Source organism: Hypanus sabinus, unplaced genomic scaffold, assembly GCF_030144855.1.
Source record: "Hypanus sabinus isolate sHypSab1 unplaced genomic scaffold, sHypSab1.hap1 scaffold_217, whole genome shotgun sequence".
NCBI lineage: Eukaryota > Metazoa > Chordata > Chondrichthyes > Myliobatiformes > Dasyatidae > Hypanus > Hypanus sabinus.
In genome coordinates, this window is record NW_026780277.1 from 461384 (window position 1) to 481136 (window position 19753).

The 19753-nt window shown below is 44.0% G+C and overlaps 1 protein-coding gene across 1 annotated transcript in view; it reads right to left on the reverse strand.

Annotated features, from left to right (window-relative positions):
* Positions 1-19753, reverse strand: part of LOC132387748 (NACHT, LRR and PYD domains-containing protein 3-like) — a 376589-nt gene that overhangs the window by 219123 nt on the left and 137713 nt on the right. The window lies entirely within an intron of this gene.

Here is a 19753-nt window from a genome sequence, read left to right on the forward strand (position 1 = left end):
TTATATTCACCTTCTGTGGTTTAATGGGTATTCTTCCTTCTTTTGCAATGCAGATGTTGTAAGTGGTACAACACGCCCAACTTGTTGAAAGATCAGTGCTGAAAGTAAATTTTGCATCACAGCATATCTATATACATATATCACAAGGAACAATGAGATTCAATTACGGCGCGCATCCAAGATACAGAAGAAACTCAATGAAGGACCGCAATGTGTACAACACAACAAACAGTGCAATGCCAAGAGAAATAATAAGGATACGCACACGCACGCACACACACACACACACACACACACACACACACACACACACACACTCTCTCTCTCTCACACACACACACGCGCGCACACACACACTCTCTCTCTCACACACACGCACACACACACACACTCTCTCTCTCTCACACACACACACTCTCTCTCTCTCTCACACACACACACTCTCTCTCACACACACACACTCACACACACACACACTCTCTCTCACACACACACACTCTCTCACAGACACACACACACTCTCTCACACACACACACTCTCTCTCTCACACACACACACCCTCCCTCTCACACACACACACTCTCTCACAGACACACACACACTCTCTCTCACACACACACTCTCTCTCTCACACACACTCTCGCACACACACACACACTCTCTCGCTCTCACACACACACACACTCTCTCACACACACACACACACACACACACACACACACACACACACACACACACACACACACACACACACACACACCTACCGAAATGTTTCGGCCCGAATACATGTTCCGTGGATGATGCCTGTTCTGCAGAGTTCCTCCTGCGCTTTTTGCGCATTGCTTGAAAATTACAAAATTGGTGTTTCCAGTTGATCACGACGGAATAATTAGCCTCAGCATTACAGGGAAATCCCTTTTGCAGCTGAATTGTCATCACGATTAAACTGTTACACTTGCTTCTCAGTTCTGATATAACTGCCTAATATTGGAGTATGTTTTCTGTCGGGAAGCGGCCTGGACGAGGGAGGTGCCTGGTGTGAAAAGTGCTCGTCTTTGGCTCGAGAGATTCAAGTATATTTTCAAGCAAAAACTGGCAGTTTTGACAGTTGGAATGTGCAATCAAGAATTGATTAGCAGTTGAATGGCAATCATGACTTGAATAGCTCTGACTTAGCAGAAAACAGCTGATTGGGCAATTGAGGTCAGGTGACCAAGAAGCTTGCAAAACTCAAGCAAATAAAAAGAGGGACAGCTCCCGCAGAGCGGCCAGTCGGGAAGTGTCTGGTGTGAAAAGTGCTAGTCTTTGGCTCGAGAGTCTTCGGCCAGGACGCTCAGGGAGGAGACTGAGACACAATTGGAGAGGGTGAAGACATGACCGCTGAGCTGATTCAGTGTTCTACGTGCATGATGTGGGAGGTCAGGGACACAAATGGTGCCCCGGGCTCCTACCGTTGTGGAACCTGTGTCCAGATTCAGCTTCTGAAGGAGCATGTTGCTGCACTGAAGAAAGCAGTAGATGACCTTAGGTTCATCCGGGAAAACGGGAGATTTCTGGACAGGGCCCACAGTGAGATCGTTACACGGAGGATACCGGAAGAGAGAAGCGGTCGACGATGAGGAAGGAAAATATGCTTGAAGTGCAGGAGACCCCGGGGAATGTACCTCTCGCAAACTGGTTGATCCTTTTGGAAGCTGTCAGGACAGAAGATACGGCAGTCTGAGAGGCGGACAGGTCTGCGAGCCGAAAATTGGTGCAGAAGCAGAGCCGAGGACTCAGACATCAGGCCGAGCCGTGGTAGTAGGGGGACTCCATAGTGAGAGGTACTGAAAGAGGTTTCTGCAGCAACTGGCGAGATTTAAGGATGGTGTGTTGCCTCTCTGGTGCTAGGATCCAGGATATCACGGACCTGTTTCAGGGAATCCTTAAGGGTGAAGTTGAACAGCCGGAAGTGGTGGTACATGTCGGCACAAATGACATCGGGAAGAATAGGAAGGAGATTCTGCAGCTGGACTTCAGAGAACTCGGAAGATGGCTGAAAAGCTGGACCTCCAGGGTGCTTATCTTTGGTTTACTTCCACTTCCTCTTGTTGGAGAGGGCAGGAACAGGGAGATAATGGAATGTGTGGCGGAGGAACCGGTGCAGGAAGCAAGGATCTACATTCTTGGACCACTGGGATATGTTTTGGGGTAAGGATAAATTTTACAAAACGAACCGGTTGCACTGTAATAGGCGGGGGAACAGTATTCTGACAGGCAGGTTTGCCACTGCAACACAGATGTTTTTAAACTAAGTAGTGTGTGGGGGGTGGGGCAGGGGATGAGCTGGAAATACAAAGATGGAATTAGTGGGTAAGTGAAAATAGGAAAAGTTAAAAAGGACAACAGAATCAATGGAGCAGAAAGCTCAGGAAGAGATCATACAGTGTGGCCAAGTGAAATGAGAATTGATATGAAAGGTGAGAGGACTAACGAATTACAAGTATTATATATGAATGCACGAAATATAAGGAATAAAACAGATGAGCTTGCGGCTCAGTTGGAGATTGGCAAGAACAATGTTGTGTGAATAACAGAGATGGCTTTAAGCAGACAGGGCATGGGAAATGAATATTCAAGGATATACGTCTTATCAAAAGGACAGACTGTCGGGCAGATGGGGTGGGGTGGCTCTGTTGGTGAGGATTGATATTCAGTCCCTTGCGAGGGGGAACATAGAGTCAGCCGATGTAGGGTCAATATGGATAGAAATGAAAAATTCTGAGGGTAGAAAGTCCCTTATGGGTGTTATCTACAGGCCCCCAAACTGTAGTCTAGAAGTAGGGTGTAAGTTGAATGAAGAGTTAAAATTGGCATGTCGCAAAGGTAATGTTACAGTTGTCATGGGGGATTTCAAAATGCATTAAGACTGGTAGAATCAGCATGGCACTGGACCACAAGAAAGTGAGATTTTGGAGTGCCTCCGAGATGGATTCTTAGAACAGCTTGTACTGGAGACTACCAGGGAAAGGCAATTCTAGATTTAGTGTTGTGCAATGAATCGGATTTTATCAGAGACCTCGAGGTAAAGGAGCCATTAGGAGGTAGTGACCATAATATGTTTTAACCTACAATATGTGAAAGAGAAGGGAAAATCGGATGTGTCAGTATTAGTTGAACAACGTGAACTGTGGAGCTATGATGGAGGAGCTGGCAAAAGTTTAATGGAACAATACCCTAGCAGGGAAGACAGTGGAACAACAAAGGCAGGTATTTCTGGGAATAATGCAGAAGGTGCAGGATCAGTTCATTTCAAAGAGGAAGAAAGATCCTAAGTGGAGTAAAAGGCGGCTATGGCTGACGAGTGAATTAAAGGACAGTATAAAAAGAAAAGAGAAGTATAATATAGTAAAGATGACCGGGAAACCGGAGAACTGGGAAGCTTTTAACGATCTATGGGAGATAACAAAAAAGGAAATACGCCAAGAAAAACTGAGGTACGAAGGTAAACTAGCCAAGAATATAAAGGAGGATAGTAAAAGCTTCTTTAGGTATGTGAATAGCAAAAAAATAGTTAAGACCAAAATTGGGCCTTTGAAGACCGAAACGGGCGAATTTATTATGGGGAAAAAGGAAATGGCAGATGAGTTGAACAGGTACTTTGGATCTGTCTTCACTAGGGAAGAGACAAACAATCTTGCAGATGTAATACTGGCCAAAGGAACTAGGGTAATGTATATACTGAAGGAAATTTATCTGAGGAAAGAAGATGTGTTGGATAGACTGAGTCTGAAGGCTGAAAAGTCCCCGGGACCTGATGGTCTGCATCCCAAGGTAATTAAAGAGGGGGCTCTAGAAATTGTGGACGCATTGGTAACCATTTCCCAATGTTCTATAGATTCAGGAACAGTTCCTGCTGACTGGAGCCTGGCTAATGTTGTCCCACTTTTCAAGAAATGATGGAAAGTGAAAACAGGGAATTATAGACCGCTTAGCCTGACGTCAGTGGTGGGAAAGATGCTGGAGTAAATTATAAAAGAGGAAATTACAACACATTTGGAGAGCAGTAGAAGGATCAGTCCAAGTCAGCATGGATTTACGAAGGGAAAATATTGAATAATCTTCTGGAGTTTTGAGGATGTATGCAAATTGATAAGGGAGAGCCAGTGGATGTAGTGTACCTGGACTTTCAGAAAGCTTTTGATAAAGTCCCACATAGGAGTTAGTGGGCAAAATTAGGGCACATGGTATTGGGGGCAGAGTACTGACATGGATTGAAAATTGGCTGGCTGACAGGAAACAAAGAGAAGCGATTAACGGGTCCCTTTCGGAATGGCAGGCTGTAACCAGTGGGCTACTGCAAGGTGCGGTGCTAAGACCGCAGCTGTTTACAATATAAATTAATGATTTAGATGAAGGCATTGAAAGTAACATTAGCAAATTTGCCGATGACACAAAGCTGGGTGGCAATGTGAAAAGTCAGGAAGATGTTATGAGAATGCAGGGTGACTTGGACACGCTAGGTGAGTGGGCAAATGTATGGCCGATGCAGTTTAATGTGTATAAGTGTAAGGTTATTCATTTTGGTGGAAAGAACAAGAAGGCAGATTACTATCTAAATGGAGTCTAGTTAGAAAATGGGGAAGTACAACATGCTCTAGGTGTTCTTGTGCATCAGTCAATGAAAGAAAGCATACAGGTACAGCAGGCAGTGAAGCAAGATAATGGCTTTTTGGCCTTCAGAACAAGGGGAGTTGAGCATAGGAGTAAAGAGGTTTTTCTACAGCTGTACGGGGCCCTGGTGAGACCCAACCTGGAGGATTGTGTGCAGTTCTGGTCTCCAAATTTGAGGAAGGACATTCTTGCTCTTGAGTGAGTGCAGCGTAGGTTCACAAGGTTAATTCCCGGAATGGCACGACTGTCATATGTTGAAAGATTGGGCTTATATACACTGGAATTTAGAAGAATGAGAGAGGATCTGATTGAAACATATACGATTATTAAGGGATTGGACTTGCTGGAGGCAGGAAGCATGTTCCCGTTGATGGGTGAGTACAGAACTAAAGGCCGCAGTTTAAGAATAAGAGGTAGGCCATTTAGAACAGAGATGCGGAAAAACTTTTATCATGCCGAGAGTGGTGGATATGTGGAATGCTTTGCCCCAGAAGGCAGTGAAGGCGTCGTCTGTGGATGCATTCTAGAGAGAATTAGATAGAGCTCCTATAGATAGTGGGGTCAAGAGATATGGGGAGAGGGCAAGAACGGGGTACTGAATGTAAATGATCAGCCATGATCACAGTGAATGGCGGTGCTGGCTAGAATGGCCGAATGGCCAACTCCTGCACCTATTGTCTATTGCTTATTTTTTTTTTAATCTTGGATGGTTTTCACCCATCTGAACGATAAAGGCAGCAATGTGAGAGTCATGTTATTTTATTTCTCCGTGCTTTTACACCATAACGCCTGTTTTACGAGGTGTAAGCACACAGAAATGCAGGTAGATACTCCACTAGTGTCCCCTATTACTGACCACATGTTCTGAATGCCACAGAATGTGAGGTTACAGAGCTGCTTTTCAAACACACAGGCACCTCGGTGCACAGTCCAGTCCCCATTCCTGTTCACCAAATACCTCGGACTTCCTAATGCAACTTGGAGTCCTGCCAAACACAGATTCGTCCGCTGTGGGCTGTATCAGACAGGGTAAGAGGGTGAGGACGGAAGAGTGGTACTGTGTGCTGAATCACCTGTTGCTCAGCAGCATGAACACGAAAGAGTTGGTGTTGGAGCTGAGGAAGGCGAAGACGCCCTGCATTCCCATCTGCATCAGGCAATAGATGTGAAAGTCGTCCGGCACTACAGAGACTTGAGAAATCTCCTGGGACTGCACGGGTCTAAAACTACAGAGGCCCTGTGCTTCTTTGGAAGTTCTTGCAGTTTACATGATAACAGCTACTCCGTCTGCTCCTGTTATAATCCGTCCGTTTCTTCGCCCTCTTTCTTTCTTTTACATTGGTTGTCCTTCTCTCTGCTACATCCATGGAAGTTATTCACCACGTGCCTCAGTATTGACTCCGATTTGCCCTTCACTGATCATCTGACAAACTGAGTAATTTCACCCCATAACTGACGACCCATTGTCGTATTTCTGCACTGAGCATCTCGACATCACGAAAGGGTCTTCTTGTGAGCGCTTCGGTTCAGCGCATGCGTACATCTCCGAACATGTCCGGGGAAAAATAAACACGGAATCTAAATGTTGTGTCTTACTTACAGTGAAAATGCAGTTCAGATTGTCAAATGTGTAAAGGCAACCTCACTATCAACAATTCTACCAATGGTCATTGTTGGTAGAAAGATAATGAAGACAGATGATCTGTCGGTTTATACGCGGGTCATGCCTAGAACTGTTGTATTACTTTGCTTCATACCAGTGCGAACTTCCATGGGGCCTAGTTTGCTGTGAGGTACGACCTCAATCTGACGCACATACAAAATGCAGGCAGAACACAGTCGGTCAGGAAGCATGTGTTGAAATGAATAAACAGTTGATGTTTCGCGCCCGGACCCTTCAACTGCCTTGGAAAAAGGTAGACGATGCCTGTTTAAAGAGGTGTGGGAATGGGGGAGGCGGACAACCTTGAAGGTGGTAGGTGTTTCTGGAAGGTGAAACTCGATGGTGCAGGTTGGGGCACGAGGTAAGTGCTGGAATATGATGTGGAAAAGGCAATGGCCTGGAGAAGGAATCTGATCGGGGTCGAGAGCGTATGGTGAGAGAAAGGGAAGGAAATTGTGCAGCCGCGGGAGGTGATAGGCAGCAGGAGAGAAGCATAGGAAGCCAGAGCGGGGAAATGAAGAAGAGGGAAAGTGGAGTGGAAATACTAGAAGACGGAGATATCCATCTTCGTGCAGTGAGATTGGAAATTACCCGAACGGAATATAAGGTGTTAGACCTCCAGCCTGAGAGGGCATCATTATGGCAGAATAGGAGGAAGTGTTCCGAAATGTCGAATCGGGAATGGGGATACACACTGAAATGGTTGGCCACTGAGAACTCCCGCTTTTTGTTGACGGAGCTGAGGTACTCGATGAAGTGTTAATTCATTTGGACGAGGGTCTCGGCAATAAAAGCCAACTGTTCGTTCAATTCCATCGATGCTGCCTGACCTGTGGTGTTCCTTCAGCATTTTATTGCAGTTAATTACATTCGCAGTTTCCGTGCGTTCAGTACCTCAATGCAACAGAGCATTCCAATGAGAGTAGAAGGTTTATCAATGATTACAAAATCTGTGCAGTTGAACAAGATCTACCATAACAATCATGGAACCCGGGGTGAGCTGGGGAGTGGTTCACATCGGTATTCACTGAATTCGTAAATCGTCATTCCTTCGTCTTTGTAATTTTGCAATTTCGTGTTAGGCTATCCATACCTCATCACACTTGGGATTTGACTTGAATTACATCATGTTTATTTTTACCCCAGCTGTTGGAAGACAAGTCAGCCTTGTGTAGTATTGAATATTCAGCATGCTGGAGCGACTATAAATGAATGACCGTGGAGATTGATCAGCACAGAGTTTCTTCAGCTAGATCGTGAGCAGCTGGAAGACAGGCTGAATCTCACTCAGCATGTTTGAAACAATTTACCGTGTGAGAAAGATATATTACTTGATCATTGCCGTCATCGGTGTTCTTGGTAAGATAAGAAGCGAGCTAGCTTTTGCGGTTCTGTGTGTGCGGTCGTTGATGACCGACAGCGTTGTGATGCCCCTGTATCAGCGAGTGCGGTACATGCTCTGGGAAAAAATTCTGCCTTCGTTCGAACGTTCCCTCGCAGTTTAAACCGTGGCCTCGGATGAAAGTAAACCGGCCGTTGTAACAGATGCGGTATGGATGATCAGCGAGGTGGTTTCATTCTGTAAATTCATAGCAGACAGTTTTGATTTAATAATGCAAAGCCGCTTTCAAAATAAACTCCCGTCATTCCCTGCGCCCCACACCTTTACTGGCCTCTTTATCCGAATCAATGGCGCAGTATGTTTTGATATAAACTTAAAGATGTTGCTCTGTATTTTAAGAAACTGCTGCAAATTTGAGGGAAATGCGGAAACGTATACAAGTTGAATGTTAGGGTATCGCGGTACACATCACTTCTGAGTCAGACACCAAACCATTGGGAGTTTCGAAAATTGGAAACTGGTCTGTGTGCGTTTTAGTGTACCAAGGTTGCTTCCACGCCCTATTGTATGTGAAATGAAAAGGCAGATAAGAGCCAACCCAGCGCAAGGATCATGCGATATTCCGCTCTGGAGCAATGAGCATTCAAGCGTTGGTAATAGTGCTGTAATAATTTGGAAGTATTGCTGAAAGAGGCAGATATTTGAACCACTTATGTTGTCTTTCTTTTGCAAATTGAATGGATTAAACTCTAACGTGCAAAAAAATCGGAAAATTCCAAGGGCGAGCCAATATATTTAAAAGCAAAAAATGAAACTTTCAGATAGGATTTATTGACATAGGGTTTATTTATATAGGAAAATGTATAGCAGCAGAGTATCAAAGAAGTGAGACTAAGACATGCAAAACGAGAGAACGAGCAACACACTCAAGTGCTCGTGGAGCACAGCAGGCCAGGCTGCATCTATAGGGGAAGCACTGTCGACGTTTCGGGCCGGGACCCTTCGTCAGGACGTCAGAACGGGAGAAACTAATTTTCTTTCAACTTTGATTTTGTTGGAAGTGAACCGAAACGGAGATTTTCATCTGAGCTGAATGGAGATTGTCAGAACATAGGTGACGGGAATGTGGCGGAAGTTGCCGAGGCATCCTGGCTTTACACATCAGTCGCAAACTTGCAGGTGTTGGAGTTATATTTATTTTCCCAGAGCGCCCTAGTTTATACGTTTACAACACCTCCTCCCACAAACAGTGCCCCTCCGCCGGTAACGAGTATCGTAACCTTTCAACCAGCATGCACTCGCTTGAAGCAATCTGTGACTCCCACTTTACGCTTTTAATCATCCAATAATTGAACGTTGAGAAAAGTTTTGTCGTTCACAATTTCAGACTTATCTCCGCCACGAGACCAAAGGAGAGGCGAGACAATAATTCACTCATTCTTCTCGTTGTTCCCGCAGTGAATTTAGTGGCGATTGTGATCCTGTCCGGGGGAAAATGTGGCCTCTCCACCTGCACCACTCGCTACCTGGTGGCTATGGCAGCAGCGGATCTACAAACCATCATCTTTGAGGTCCTACTGTGGCGGGTCAGTTATTATTACTTCCCCGGATCTTTCCTGGACATCACGCCGGTGTGTAGTGTCATTTCTTCCCTGGGAGAAACAGCCACAGACTGTTCTGTCTGGTTCACTGTCGCTTTCACGTTTGATCGGTTTGTCACCATCTGTTGTCTGAATCTGAAAGCAAAGTATTGCACCGGGAAAACAGCGGCTGCGCTTCTGACAACCACCGGCGTTCTGCTCTGTTTTAAAAATGTGCCCAACTTCTTTGTGTATAGTCCTGTGAAACTGATTAACAATATACCCTGGGACTGCATTCCAAAGCCGGGCTACTATACGTATCCCGGATGGGTGGGATATAGATGGGTCTCTACCGTTCTAACCCCGTTACTCCCATTCGTGTTAATACTACTGTTAAATATTCTGACAGTCAGACATATTATAGTTACTAGTCGCGTCCGTAAGGGGCTGAGAGGTAACGATAAGGCGGAGAACCGCAGTGACCCGGAGATGGAGAGCAGGAGGAGGTCTGTGATCTTACTTCTCACCATTTCCGGAAGCTTCATCACACTGTGGTCGGTGAATGTTGCCGAGTTTCTTTATAACACAATTGCTGGATTGGATCAAAATTATTACAACGATTCGGAGTACATATTTCAACAATCCGGATACATGCTGGTGATATTAAGTTGCTGTACAAACACATTTATTTATGGGGTAACTCAGTCCAAGTTCAGAGAGAAGTTCATCAGCGCAGCGAAATATCTGCTCACGTCAACTATTCAACTAATTCATAAATAAAATATTTAAGTATTTTTAGAGGCGGTCGCAGTGTTTTCCACCTTGACACCGCAGAACTGGCGGTCCTCGGAGAACGTGGCAGGGGTGGGGGTGAATCAAGCCGGTTTAGAGCCCGAGCGGGACAGAGCACACTAACAGACCCTTCGGCATCTGCAGCCCGCGACGTCCCCCTCCTAGCAAATATTAAACCCCCGCTACCTTTTACTTGTTTACACTAAATTTCCGCTTCTGTCGCCGCCACACCCCTTTTGACGATGAAACCTGAACCCCATCCTAATACTCATCGGTCAAATGACCTACAAAGCCGTTGCTTCGCGGCGACGGAGAGGAAGCAGAACACCTGACAGAAATATTGGCGTCACAAGGAGACCGAGGCGGAATCTACACGGAACGCGCGGCAGATCAGATCGGACCTGGTCCATACTCATAGTGAGGAAACAGAGCTGCAAAGGGATTCAGAATATTATGTACATCTTCTGCACGTCCTCCAACTCGCTATAAGCAGTCTGCATCCTCGTATACAGATATGTTAACTTCAACTGTGAGTTTACCTGCATCGAGTGAGTTTGTATCAACTTTGTGATGCATTCATCTGCACAGGGAATAGCTCAACATGCCACAACTATCATCTGCAAAAAGTTTATTTCTGAAGTTTTCTTGCATGAAGCTGTGAGGAAGGAGCATTTATTACTAATTTCCTTGAGTGTTTTTAGGAAGTAGCACAGAATTTCAATGTAGAATCTCAATAGGCACTTGAGAAAGGATTTTAGCGAAAGGTGAATGGTTAATTCAGACGGTCAAATTGCACGGTAAAGACCATTACACCACTGGGTGTAGAAGCAGAATTGATCTATATTTTCCATCGAGGTCTTCCACGTTTCGTCCTTGGGTGAATCTTCCTCAACCCAATCTCTTTCCATCGCCCAGAAACACTTAGACCTATAAAAAACGTCGTTTCCTCACTGAATCTAATGTCTCTACAATTTATTTGTCATCAAATTAGAATCTGCTTGAAATAAATTCCAGCACTGCATTTGTCCTCGTTAATGCCGAAATAACCTGCAAGGTAGCTATCAGGAAATCAGGATCAAGGACATAACTCCATATGCATCTCTTAATTCGGACTTTTCTCCCCAGTTAAAACTTGCTACACAGAAGACTTCCATTCCAAAATGCTTCCTCCACACCTTCATACGCAGTATTTCACATGTCACTTATTTCCCCACGATTTCAAAGTGACTGCTCTGCCGGCGACATTAATTGTATTTGCGGGCAAATCCCGCCCAGCTGAATCCCATCCAATAGCTGACTCCCCACCGTTGAAAAACTCGTCTACCCTGGCTTATCTCTGCTTCCTTCATGTAATGGCACATCTTTAGATATCTCTCGGACTTTCGAAACATTAACGTTTGATCAGGAGGGCACGAAGATCTCTGCAGAGGTCACAATGATCTCTGATCTTGTTTCCTATAATATCCCGGGATACAGATGGCCAGTATCCGAGGATATTCATGAAGAACTTCAACATTTCATCCATTATAATGTTGATATGCCTCCTATAGAACAGTCCCCAAAGTGACTCACAAACCTATGTCAGTCCCACGAATAAATGTAGATGAGATATATTCATTTAACACTACCATCATTCTCTTCACATATATCACCCCTGAGACTAGCGGTGTCTATTTCACAGCCGCACCCTACACCCAAACATGTATTTACCCATTTACCTCCCAGATGCAGTATATAAATGTGCAGGACGGTGCCAAATTCATTGTTGTTCGTTTTCACGTCTAGATGCGCATTGGTCGACATTTTGCCGTTTCCGCAGCAATTTCGGATTGCAATGCATTTCCTCCTTTCTAAAACTGACGGATTGCAACGTGGAATATCCATACAACTCGGTTTATTTTCATTATGCTCAGGATTAATAGGAACAGGTAACTGCAGAACAAACCCCCTTCTTTCCTAGTTCATTTGCAAAGGTTCCCGCCTCGACAAGCGTTCTTGTCATCCGAGAAGTGTGTTTATTAAAGAAGCATTTGATTAACTTTACACCAGATTAGCAATCTTCATAAGCCTGGTCCAACAACATTATACATTTCTTAGAGGATTTATAAATTGAGCAGAGCTTACAGTATCGTAAATGTAAGCCGTTAATTACCTGCCGCTTTTCGTATCCAAATACACTCTACAATTATACTATTATTTCCGTGATTCTAATCTCCAGCTCAATGCTGTATCTACCAACCAGTTACTTGTTTTACTATCTCAATACTCACCGTCGGAACTGGGACAAGAGACAGCGGTGCCACATTCAAATGCAGAGAATGAGAAAGTGTTGAAGGCAAACGCCGCTTGGGTATTGATTCAGATAGATCAAAGTAGCGTTTATTTAGTCATTCGTTGCGGGTACTCTCCTACCGGCGTGGACTCAGCACAAGTTTTCCTCATACCGATCACAGAAGCTGCCTTTGGTTTCCCTAACGTATGTATACTGAGAGTGCAGCGGACCAAATGGCCTCCCGCGGTCCGAAACATCCATCTCCCACTTTTATTTACACCAAGTTCCCGTTCTCGTCACCGCCACATCCCTTTGGATAACAACTCAGCGGCTCAGGATCTGAGGACATTCGAGACCAAATCGGCAGAAATGCAACTCACTCGTCACTTCAGTCATTTTGCAGAAGACGGAAATGAAGTCTACCGAAACCTGCAGTAAACCTTGCGCAAGTCCTTCGCTTTGGAGAAGCATTTAACACTGCAGACCTCGGGAATTCTGATAATCGTCTTTGCGAATTTCTATGGAGAACCTCAGTGCGTTATCTCCTTCTGGGAAAGAATGTCATCTCGCCTCCTGATTTCTAATAAATTTTGCATCCGAGGAAACTGCATGTGGAATCTCCTCTGCATTCACTCCGGTACAATCGCATATTTATTATTATGTATTTAAATCAGTAAAGCCTGAGCTGTCGAGATTGACAAGCACACTCTTACTCAATCGCAAGGAACTTGCGGACTATTCCAGTCGGGTTTAGTATTGTGGCTTTCGGGAAATTTACACAGACGTTGCCGCAGAACGAATTGCTCACTGTTATTGTGCAGTGACATTCGGATGGAACCAGTTGTAGATATTAAAATCGGGAAAATGTATACACTCTCCGTGTACCATAGACTTTCAATTCCCTGTTTTATTTCAGCATTTTTCGAGTTTTTCTCCTTTTTCATTTCTGTACTTCTGTATTCAAATCGATATATTCATGAAATATATTGTTTTTCTTTTGCTTCGATATCCTGTAATACTATATCCAGACGTTTATCATGTATTACCCTATATGTAATAATGGATCAGTTGCAATATACTTGTAAGGCTGTAAATATAAAACTGGAGCAGGATTGTCTTTTTGCAATGAAACATGTCATTATGAGTGGATTTTGGTGACTGTTCTGTACCACTTTATTTTACCTGTGTAATTCACATGGAATTAAACTGTTGCAGGCTGATGGAAAGTGTTGGATAGTTTCCAGTTTCTCTTTGCATTTTATTATCTATTTGTTTCTTTGTTTCTTTTTTTATTTATTTTTTTATTTACTTTTGTAATTGCAGTTATTTTTCTTCTGAACGCTGGATGTGTACCGCTGTTTGTATCGTCTTTCATTGATTCTACAATGGTTACCATATTCACGGAATATGTCAGCCGGAAAGCGTTCTACAGATATACTAACTAATATGTACTTTGATCATAAATTGACTTTGAAAGTCAATTGGGTGTATGGTCAGCTCTGCTTAAATTCATCCGGGAAAATTAGCTTGTTATATTCTCAATAGCTTTTGTATATCCTCACTATGAACTACTGTAAATTTCTCCACAATCAGGAGTGAATGTTTTCTCTTCACCTAATTTAATCTTTTACAACGTATTCATATTCCAGAAGCCCGAGATGCCAACCGTATGCATTCATTAGCCACATCTCCACAGTCAAGTAACGGTAATAGTTATAATTCGCAAACAACTCATTTCAGGAGATTCACTGGTCAAACTGTCTCAGTGATAAAGACGTTAAGTCAGTAGTGTTAGCAATACCGCTAAAAGCCAGTAAGTGCAATAATATTTAGGAAATACAATGACAAATCATGGCTTTGTCTTAGAATACACTTTACCAGAACATAGAATTTAGAAAAAAGAAATTATAATTTCTATAATGTTTCTATACGGCCACAACATTGTGCCGACCAAGTCGCCTACTCTAGAAATCGTCTGGAATTTCCGTAGTGCATAGCCCTCTATAATTCTCAGCTCTTTGTACCTATCTAAGAGGCTCTTAAAAGACTCTATTGCACCAGCTTCCACCACTGCGGACGGCAGAGCATTCCAGGCACACATCATTCTCTGCGTGAAAAAAAATCCCCCTGACGTCAGGTTTAAAAAGAAAACCGTCATATCCAGCGGGCAGCGGAGATAGAGAGAAGAAGAGTGATAGGGCTTTGGGTCAAAAAGGCTTACCCGGTAACGGGACGAGGTGAGGTAGTTTTACCTGTGTTAATTGCGGAAACGAAACATGTGTGTGAAGCCGGTGTTCTATGCTCGGTGTCAGATGTGGGAAGTCCTGGAGTCTCCCATCCTCCCGGACGGCCATAACTACACCGGATGTGTCGAGCTGCAGCTCCTTAAGAAGCCGATGCAGCTCAATGAACTTCGCCCGGTTACGGAGACCGTGGAGGTGACAGAAAGGAGTTATTGGCAGTTAGTCACACCGGGCCACAGGAGACAGAAAAATCGGTAATAGTCATGAGAGGGAAGGGGAAGTGTCAGGTACTAGGGAGTAGCCCTGTGGCTGTCCCGCTTTACAATAAGTACTCCTGTCTAAGTACTGCTGGAGGGGACAGACTACCGAGGGGAAGTAACAGTGGTAGTGTCTCTAGACCAGAGTTTGGCCCTGTTGCTTAGAAGGGTAGGGAAAGGAAGGGAAAGGCAGTTGTAATAGGGGACTGTAGTTAGCGGGTTCGCCAGACGATTCTGTGGACGCAGGAGAGAAACTGCGTGGTTTCTTTGAGTGGTAGTTCGACTCACAGATGCCAGGGTCCAAGATATCCAGCAGTGGGAGGGAATATAGCCAGAGGTCGTGGTACATATTGGTACCAATGGCATAAAAGAAAAGGGAAGAGCTCCTAAAAACAGACGATAGGGAGCTGGGAAGGAAGTTGAGAAGCAAGACCCCAAAGGTAGTAATCTCGGGATTACTGCCTGTACTACGCGACAGTGATAATAGGAATAGAATGAGGTGGAAGATAAATGCATGTTTCACTGATTGGAGCAGGGGGCAGGGATTCACATTTCAGGATCATTAGGACCTCTCTTCCGGCAGGTTGACCTTTATAAGATGTACGTGTTGCACTTGAATCCCAGGAGGGCCTGTGTCCTGGCAGGGCGGTTTGATAAGGCTACCGCCGAGAGTTTAAACTAGAATTGTTGGTCGGTGGGAACCGAACTGAAGAGACTGCGGAAGAGGCAGATGGCTCACAAGTAGAGAAAACTTGGAGACAGTGTGTGAGGGAGGATAGGTGATAGAAAAGGGACGCGCTCAGATCGACGGTTTGAGATGTGTCTATTTTAACGCAACGAGTATTGTGAACAAAGCAGATGAGCTTAGAGCGTGTATCAGTGCTTGAAGCTAAGATTTTGTGGAGATAATAGAGACTTAGATGGTTCAGGGGCAGGATTGATGGTTTCAAGTGCCGGGTTTTAGATGTTTGAGAAAGGACAGGGAGTAAGGCAGTAAAGGTGGAGGCGTGGCACTGCTGATAAGAAATAGTGTCACGGCTGCAGACAAGGTGGACGACATGAAGGAATTGTCGACTGAGTTTCTGTGGATGGAGGTTAGTAACAGGAAGGGGTCAATAACTCTGCTAGGTGTCCTTGTATAGGCGCCAAATAGTAACAGGGATATCGAGAAGCAGATAGGGAAATAGATCCTGGAAATTTGTTATAATAAGAGTTGTCGTGGTGGGAGATTTTAATTTCCCAAATATCGATTGGCTTATCCCCAGAGCAAGGGGAGTAGATGGGATGGAGTTTGTAAGGTGTGTTCAGGAAGATCTTTTGACTCAATATGTATATCAGCCTATAAGAGGAGAGAATGTACTTGATTTGGTATTGGGAAATCAATCTGGTCAGCTGTCAGATCTCTCATTAGGAGAGCGTTTTGGATATAATGATCATAACTCAAGTCAAGACTGTTTTTATTGTCATTTCGACCATAACTGCTGGTACACTACATAGTTAAAAACGGGACAAAGTTTTCAGGACCATGGTGCTAGATGAAACAATACAAAAACTACTCTGAGCTACGTAAAACAACACAGAAATACTACAGTAGACTACAGACCTACCCAGGACTGCATGAAGTGCACAAAACTGTACAGGCACTACGATGAATAATAAAAAGACAATAGGGACAGTAGCGGGCAGTAAGTTGGTGTCCGTCCAGACTCTGGGTATTGAGGAGTCTGATGGCTTGGGTGAAGAAACTGTTACAAATTCTGGTCGTGAGCTATACTATCTCCTTTACAATAGCTTGATAGGAAGAGATAGGAATTGACAAGTTAGTAAAGCATTTTATTGGAGTAAGGGGAATTATGAGGCTCAGGCAGGAACGTGGAAGCTGAAATTAGGAACAGATAGGGAAAGGTACGGAAGAAATGTGTCAAATGTTCAGGGGATATTTGAGTGGAACTCTGCATAGGTACGTTCCAATGAGACAGCGTAGTAATGGTAGGGTACAGGGACCGTGGTATAGAAAAGCCGTAGTAAATCTAGTCAAGAAGAAAAGAAAAGCTTAAGAAAAGTTCAGAGAGCTTCGTAATCATAGAGATCTAGAAGATTATAAGGCTAAAAGGAAGGAGCTTAAGTAAGAAATTAGGAGAGGCAGAAGGGTCCATGAGAAGGCCTCGGCGGGCAGGATTAGGAAAACCTCTAAGGCATTTTACAAGTATGTGAATAGCAAGAGGATTAGATATGAAAGTATAGGACTCATCAAATGTGACAGTGGGAAAGTGTGTATGGAACCGTAAGAAATAACAGAGGTACTTAATGAATAATTTACTTCAATATTCACTGTTGAAGAGCATCTTGGTGATTGTAGTGATGACGTGCAGCAGACTGAAAAGCTTGAGAATGCAAATATTAGCCAAGAGGATATGCTGGGGCTTTTGGAAAGCATCAACTTGGCTAAGTCGTCGGGGCGGAGAAACCAGGAATGGTACAAGAGTGTATGTTTGTCCATGAGAACTCGCGTGTGTTACCTTGTTCACTCTAATGAATGCAGACCATTCTGTGCACACTGAGGTGCGGTGGCTGGGGTCGACAGGTCTGCAACTAAATCGTTGCATCAAATCGTTATATCAAAAAAACGAAGAACGTCCTATCTCTTCCTATCAAGCTATTGTAAAGGAGATAGTGTAGCTCACAACCAGAAATACGGTAATTTACTCTAAACGTTACACATCCATGAAGCGTATTTCCTTCGCACTTGATTCGCCTGACATGGAAAATTTGCTTCAATACTGAACAAATGTATGCCACTGATAACTTTTAAACTAATGTACGAATCACCTTTCCCTCCTTCAGTTCAGTGAGAGAATGACAAATTATCCGCTGCTATCTGAAAAGTTCCATGTTCGGCAACTTCATGGTGAGAGCATCGGCTCCACTGTAATCACACGCATTACCTATGTGGATCAGAATCAGTACCAAACTCTAATCATACCATTATTATCGATGAGTCCATCATGACCTTTCCCATCAGTGGAGGCAGGTATTCGGACTGTATTGTACACCATATTATTAATCCGCAACGCCACCATCATTGATGTTTGAAATTCAATTTCCGTGTCCGTCTCTACGTCAGCACTCTAGAGAATTCCGTCCCTCTGTGAATATCCCAGGCCAGCTCACGCATGGAAGGTAATCATCTCGTACCTCAATACTGACCCCTGTCTATCCTTCGGAAACTATCTGACAAAATGACCAATTGAATCCCATAAGCAATAACGCATTGAGGTACGACGGCATGGAGCCTCTAGACACAGTGAATGGTTCTACTTATGACCATTTAAATACATAAACACATCGAAGTAACACTTCAGCGCAAAAGAAAAGACAGAAAATATAACGTTGCGTTATATATACAGTGAAAGTGCAGCTCAGATTGTCAAATACGTTATTACGACTCTCTGACAACAAGGCTAACAATTTTGTTCATCTGCCGAACTATAGTCATTATTGGTACAAGTGTAATGAACACAGATGCTCTGTTGGATTAAGCATTTGCAACAATCCGAGGGTCCTGTACACGGTGATTGAAGTACATTGCTTCATGCCCGTGTGAACATTGACGGCCACTGGTCTAGTACTTGAAAGAATGCATGTGTATCATTTGAATGCAAATACAAACACCATTGGGGTTCTCAGCAGGTCTGGCAGCATTTAAATAGAAGATGTTTCGGGCCAGGAACCTTCGTCGGGGGTGAAAAGGAAAGAGGAAGATATTAGAAGAAGTACCTTGGCGGAGGGGAGCAGCACAAGCTAGAAGTGGATAGGTGAAGTCTCATGAGTGGGGAAGGGGGTTAAATAACAGGCTGGGTGGAGGTATGTCAAATAAAAGCAAGGGTCCGCAGAAGAAGGAATCTGATAGGAGAGGAGTGTGGATCCTGGAAGAATGGGAAGGAGGAAGTGCAGTACATGAAGGTCACAGACTGGTCAGGAAAAGTGATGATATGCCAGTGCAGGGAAACGAACAAGGGGAAACTATCGGTAGTCGGAGAAATCAATGTTCCTGCCATCAGATTGGAGGGCACCTAGACGGAATTTGAGGAGTCTCATCCAGCCTGAGGGTAGCCTCTTCGTGGCACACGGGAAGACCATTGACCGACCGTCCGACCGGGAATGGGACAAGGAACTAAGATGATTGGCTACTGAGAAATTACGCTTCAATCGATGGAGCTGAGATGCTCGACACAGAATTAATTAATTTGATGAAGGGTCTGGTCCGGAGTGGTCGACAGATTAAACACGTTCAAAGATGTTGCCTGAACTGTTGAGTTCGTCCAGAAATTTGCGGTTGTTGCAGTTAAACTGATTAACGGTTTGCATGCGTTCAGTATCTGCGTAACCCTGGCTGCGATATTAGTTTAAGGCACTTCACTAAATTACAGGAGCGTGATAATAACATATTCGTCTTTATATTTCTGTTGCAAGATCTATAACAGAGACAATTCCCAGAATGAAACAGAGCAGCCGAATGGCGTTGTCTCATTGGTCTATCATTACAAAGTCTATGGATTCTCGGAATTGACAAAACCATGAATAATAATTCTGAAACCGGGAGGTGAGCCTAAGAATATTTAGTAACAACATTCACTGAATTCTCAAATCATCATTTCTTCTTATTTGAGATTTTGCAACTTTTTGTCAACCTTCCGCATCACAACTGGGATTATATTTCAGTGACGTCATGGTTATTTCTTTACCCCAGCTGTTGGAAGGCACGTCAGCCTTGTGCAGTATTGGATATTCAGCGTGCTGGGTCGAGTATAAATGAATGACCGTGGAAATTCAGCTGCTTAGAGTTTCTTCGTCAGGATTATATGCAGCTGTAACTCAGGCAGGATCTCACACAGAATGTTTGAAGCATTGTACCTTGTGGGAAAGATATATTACTTGACCATTGCCATT